Source organism: Cryptomeria japonica, chromosome 11, assembly GCF_030272615.1.
Source record: "Cryptomeria japonica chromosome 11, Sugi_1.0, whole genome shotgun sequence".
NCBI lineage: Eukaryota > Viridiplantae > Streptophyta > Pinopsida > Cupressales > Cupressaceae > Cryptomeria > Cryptomeria japonica.
Genome location: NC_081415.1, coordinates 246,207,338 through 246,213,984, shown reverse-complemented (window position 1 = coordinate 246,213,984; position 6,647 = coordinate 246,207,338).

The window sequence follows — 6,647 nt, the reverse complement described above, 5'->3', positions numbered from 1 at the left end:
TCAAAACCAGATGGTAGTATCAGAATATGCACTGACTTCAGAGATGTAAACAAAGCTTGTCCAAAAGATGATTTTCCTCTACCCAGTATCGACATAATTGTAGATCTCATAGCAAGCCATGCAATGCTCTCACTAATGGACGGTTTCTCAGGCTATAATCGAATCAAAATAGCCCCAGAAGATCAAGATAAAACTGCGTTCACCTGTCCTTGGGGAACGTACTGTTGGAATGTTATGCCTTTTGGTTTAAAGAATGCAGGGGCCACTTATCAAAGAGCAATGACAACAATCTTTCATGACATGATGCACACATTTATGGAAGATTATGTGGATGATTTACTAGCTAAATCCTTCACCAAAGTAGAACATCTCAGCATCCTAACAAAGATCTTTGATCGATTGGAGAAATTCCAAGTCAGGCTCAACCCTAAGAAGTGTGTCTTCGGGGTTACATCAGGCAAGTTACTAGGCTATATAGTCTCAGCTAAAGGTATTGAAGTAGATCTGGCAAAGGTACAAGCCATTATGGACATGCCACCACTAAAGAATATCAGTCAACTTAGATCTCTATAAGGACGACTACAATCAATCAGGTGATTCATTGCTCAACTAGTAGATAAAAGTCTACCATTTAACCATTTGCTACATAAAAATGTACCCTTCAGATGGGAGACCAAATGTGCAAAATATTTTTACCAAATCAAACAGTACCTGATGAATCCACCAGTTCTGGTACCACCAGTCACAAGAAAGCCTCTTATCCTATATATCTCAACAACAGATATATCGTTGGGGGCACTATTGGCATAAGAAGATCAACAAGGAAAGGAACGAGCCATATATTACATCAATAGGAAATTGAATGGCTATGAACTCAACTATACATTCATTGAAAAGGCTTGCCTAACAGTGGTCTTCGCATCTCAAAAGTTCTGACATTATATGCTAGCACACACTATTAAGCTAGTCGCAAAAATTGATCCTCTCAAATATCTACTCAGCAAGGCAGCTCTTACAAGCCGATTGGCTAAATGGGTCATGATTCTCAGTGAATTTGACATACAATACACAGAAAGACAAGCCATCAAAGGACAAGCAATTGCAGATCAGTTGGCTGAAGCACCGCTACTAGGAAAACAAACCATGGAGATTGAATTTCCAGATAGGGACGTTCTTGCTCTTTCTACCAAACAATGGACCCTATACTTTGACGGATCCTACACACAACATGGTTCAGGTGTTGGCATTCTATTCATCACTCCTAAAGGACACACTATACCAAGATCATATAGGCTTATGTTCCCATGCACAAATAATGTGGTTGAATATGAGGCATTGGTTGTAGGCATCAAAATGGTCGTAGAATGGAAAATCACAAAGTTAAAAGTCTACCGAGACTCACAACTAGTCATCAATCAAATCAACAACAACTATCAAACAAAGGATGACAAGCTACTACCCTACAAACAAATGGTGGATGACTTCAAACAGTATTTTGTGCACATCACCTTTGAGCAAATACCAAGGTTGAACAACAAAGCAGTCGATGCAATGGCTACTATTGCTTCATTACTACAAATTCCAAAACAACAAAGTCGTTACAAGTTCCTGGTAGAGCAACTGCTCTCCCCCGCCTATGACCACTCTGAATCCCATGTTATCTATGCCTTGACTGGTTCAGATTCTCTGCTATATGGCCAAATATACGACTACCTTAAGAACAATATCTTACCAATTGACCAATCCCGTAACCAAAAATGTAACTTTATTCGACAAGTTACTCGTTACACCCTTACCGCTGATACTTTGTATCGTCGAGGCCTAGATGGTACTCTTCTTCGTTGCCTTGATCGTAATGATTCTGATTCTGCTTTACACGAGCTTCACGAAGGTATTTGTGGCACACATTCGAGTGGTACTACTCTTGCTAAAAAGTTGCTACAGATGGGATACTACTGGCCTACCATGGAGAAAGATTCATACCACTTCGCCAAGAAATGTCCTAAATGCCAGATCCATGGTAATCTGATACATGCACTAGCATAGGAACTACAGCCATTTACAACATCCTGGCCCTTTTGTCAGTGGGGACTAGATTTAGTTGGCAAAATTCATCCTTCATCTTCAAATGGACACAAGTTCATTATAACTGCAATAGAATACTTTACCAAATGGATCGAAGCAGTTCCCATGACCACAGTGATTGGGAAACAAATTGCCTCTTTTATTCTAAATTATCTGATCTGCAGATATGGTATTCCAAGTTCAATCATCACAGATAATGGATGACCTTTCAAAAACCAAGATGTACAAGAACTATGTGAAAAATTCAAAATCCAACATCAGTTCTCTACACCATACTACCCACAAGGAAATGGTCAAGCAGAAGCATCTAACAAGACAATAATAAAGATCCTAAAGAAAACAGTGAATGATGCAGGCAAGGATTGGCACATCCAACTTAATCTAGCACTTTGGGCATACAGAACCAGCATCCGCACACCTACAGGAGCAACACCATACTCATTGGTATATGGATCAAAAGCCATCTTACCCCTGGAAGTAGAAATCCCATCTCTCAGAGTCTCTTTGAAAGGATTAATCCCAGATGAAGAGTATCGAGTTAACCGACTGCAAGAACTTGAACTATTAGATGAAAGACACCAACATGCTTACACTCATCTCAAAGCATATCAGCAACGCATGTGCAGGAGCTACAATCACAAGGTCATTCCCAGAAGCTTCAAAGTTGGTGACCTAGTCCTCAAAGAAAATCCAAGAAATCAGCAAGATCGAGAAAAGAAAAGGAAATTTGAACCTAACTAGTTGGGTCCCTATGTCATCATATCAGTCTACAGATTAGGTGCCTATCAGCTAACAACTTCAGAAGGAGATGTGCTCAACGAACCAACTAATAGCATTCATCTAAAGAAATACTACACTTAAGTAGCCTAGTGCGCGGAAAAAGCCAAAACAAGCAAAAAAATCAAAAAATCTAGAAAAAACAAAAACATAAAGTACAATAAAAACAATTGGTGAAAACCTGGTAAACAGATGCTCTTGTGAAAGAACTCCTCTATCTATCTCCATACCATTTTATCTGTAAAAACACTATCGGCCTTTGCCCGACACTTAGCACATATCCATTCAGGACATACTTAGCGTAGTCACTATCCTAGGTTATCCATATATATCCTCTTACCACATTCCACCATGGCTTGGAAATCATTGTACATATTCACATCAAGAGACACACTCAGCTAGGGGCATTAAAATCATCCAAAACTTGCAAACATTCAAGACATCAAAACTATTTGCAAAACTTAGAAGCATGACATCCAACAACCAAAACTACGCTTCATCGAAAAATAAAACAAAACCATTCATAGAAATACCAAGGATGGATGGTTTTCTGAAGTACTAAATGTTGCATTATCGCATAAAAATCTTGACTATTTTTGCATCTTGAACTTTTTAAATTATTGGATTATCTTCCTTTTTCTCACTAACTGCTTCAAATCTAGAGATCATGAGGAACTTCCAATATTTTCTTAGTCTTCTGTCTAGGAAGCAATCACTTGTACTATGTGAATACTTGCCTCAAGACGTGATACATCAAATATCACTAAAGGCCTGATTCCACTTCACGCATACAAATGATTTAATCTTGTCTATTTATGCAATACGCACTCAGGTCGTCCTAGTTCAATTATACCTTGACGCTTATGCTATCTTGCAAAATCAAACATCATGTAAATTTTTCTCAGGTCATTATGGTTCAATTATACCATTATGCTTGTATGAATTTTCAACATATCATAAACAAATCAATGCTCAATGATGATACCTACAAAGAAAGCAAACAACATATGGCTATATCGGATGGCAAATACAAAATGAGGATGCTACCAAAAACATAATTGCATATCATTTTAAAATAGCTGCATATCATTTTTCAATTAATTGCATATCACTATCATACATCTCATTTTCAAGATACATCTCACAACATATCATTATCCTACATCTCATTTTCAAGATACATCTCACAACATATCATTATCATATATCTCATTTTCAAGATACATCTCACAGCATATCACTATCATACATCTCATTTTCAAGATACATCTCACACACATATCAAAACATACATCTTACATCATACATTATATCATATATTTAAGCATTGCATCATCATAAAGTAAATAAATATCCCACAAAACATGCATCCATATAAACACACCACATGATCAAAGAAAATGGTGCCATATATATATATCTCAGAAATGGTCAAAATGCACAAAATATATCATCACTGTGTCCAATACAAAGAATACAATGATACAAAATACAACAAAGACCACGTCTCTCAAGTATGACTATCCCCTGACGGAGATGGTCTAGCTCCAGATGTCCCCACCCTTGGATCTCCAGGAGGGTCCTATCTCGGTGGCCCTATCACACCTCAGCTCTCGAAGCGTGACCCAGTATCTTGAGATCGACTTGATCTTGACTGTGTAAAGCTCTGTACTCGACGATCCCTGGGTACCATAGCCTCGTAATGCCACCGGTAATACTCTGCCTCCTGAGCTCTCAATGTCAGCTCTCTCAGGGTGTCTCTCATTGGACCACCCGCCGCTGCTCTCTGCATACTAGCTACCAGCTCCTCCACTCGCCCCCTCTGCTCTATCTCTGTATCTCGCTTAGTAGTCAACTACGCAATCTACCGCTGATATGTCAACACCTGTGCCTGTAGCTACTGAACAGTCACCTATAGGGTTCGAATCTGAGCATCCTCAACATGTGTAGGGACCCGAACCCATAGCGGTACCTGTACAGGGGCAACCCCTCCCACTCTGCCTGTCCTCGGTGCTGGAGGTGGGAGCACATCTATCCTACTCCTTTGCATTGGTCACCTCACCTCATCAGTACCCCCCACTGCAGCTAGCACCTCCACCACTCTCCCCTCTCCACCAGCTCCAATAGCTAACCCACCTCTCCCCCTGTCTATCACCGCCTGTCTAACCACTCTCCCCACACCTCTCTCTCCTCTTCTCCCTCTATCTCCCCGCATCCCTCTAACTCCTCTCCCTCGTCCTCCTCCTCCATCTCCTCCATCATCTCCATCATCCTCATCATCTCCCTCTCCCTCCTCATCATCATCATCAAAAGCTAGCCGCATCTCCTCCAAATCAGATATCCTAGCCACAGCCCGCGCAGCAAACAATCTCGCAAACTCATCGGTCATGCCCGCATCTAAAATCTCCAGGGCATAATCCCATATCTACCCTGCCAACCTGACAAACTCCTCCATCGCCACTGCGCTATCAATGGTCGGGCCCCAATCGGCTACATCCTGCCTCCGTCATGCATATAGGCAAGCTCCCTGAGTTATACCCTATTGACGACCAAACTGTCTCAAAACTCGAGTCACCACAAACCTCTCTATAACAAATGGGGTCCTCCCGATCAGATATCTCGTCATGAATACAAAGGGCTTCTCTAGCCCGTCCTCCACCCACGCCTCGTATCGATGTCATCTAGCACTCTCCTCCAATGCTCTAGTTTGCCCAGCTTCTGCTGGACAACTAGACCCCTATATCCATAAGCATATGCCGCTCCAACAGACCTGTCTCTGTCTACTAATGGCCTCGCAGCTGGAATGTGCTCCTAGCACCATACCTGTATCAATGTCACGCTAGCTGACAAACTACCATAACCAAGATATACCACCTCGTGTAGGCCCCTATACAGATGGGCCAGCATAGCTGATCCCCATGAAAACCTCCGGCCCTGTGTCACCATCTCCTCTAAAACCAACCCCCATCCCACAGAGAATCCCTTTGACCTGCGATCAGGACAAAGGAATCCACCAATAAACCCCGCTAGTACGGATGGCAGTGGAGCATAATCTAGGTCTAAAAACTCCTGCCATAGGATCTCATAACTGCAGACTGTCTCATCATGAAAGATGCGGCGTAGTGCCTCTATACCACCCTCCTCTGACTGCTCATATGGTAGTAGTGCACCTACTATGGGAATGCACAGGATCCTATAACAGTCCTTTGGTGTGACTACCATCTCTCCAGTGGCAAAATGAAAGGTGTTCATGTCGCTATGCCACCTCTCTACAAGTGCTGTTAGTAGCCCCCAGTTCATAGTGAACCGAGGCATATCCAAAAGAGATGTCAACCCACATCTCTCGATAATGTCCAGGTCGGCCTGAGTTAACCATGGTATCAATTTCCACAGTCTCAAAAATCTCTCTCGTGACTGAACCACACCCAATCGCTCCTGTCAACAAGCAAAATGAATCCAATATCAGTTTCCACATCAAAACAAAGATATCAAAATCAAACTCACATCAACAACATGAAACAATTTGTTCATCTACATCCAGTTCAAAATTCTATCATTTCATATCAACTTGTAAAACAACTCAAGTTCTCAAATACCATATCAAAACTTGTAACACAACTCAAGTCTCCACAAATCACATAAACTTGTAAAACAACTCAAGTTTCCCACCCATATCAGCTTGTAAAACAATTCAAGTTTCCAACCTATATCAGCTTGTAACACAAATCATGCTTCACACATTGAACTTGAACCAGAGTGCAAAAACAAATCATATTTTTGATCAA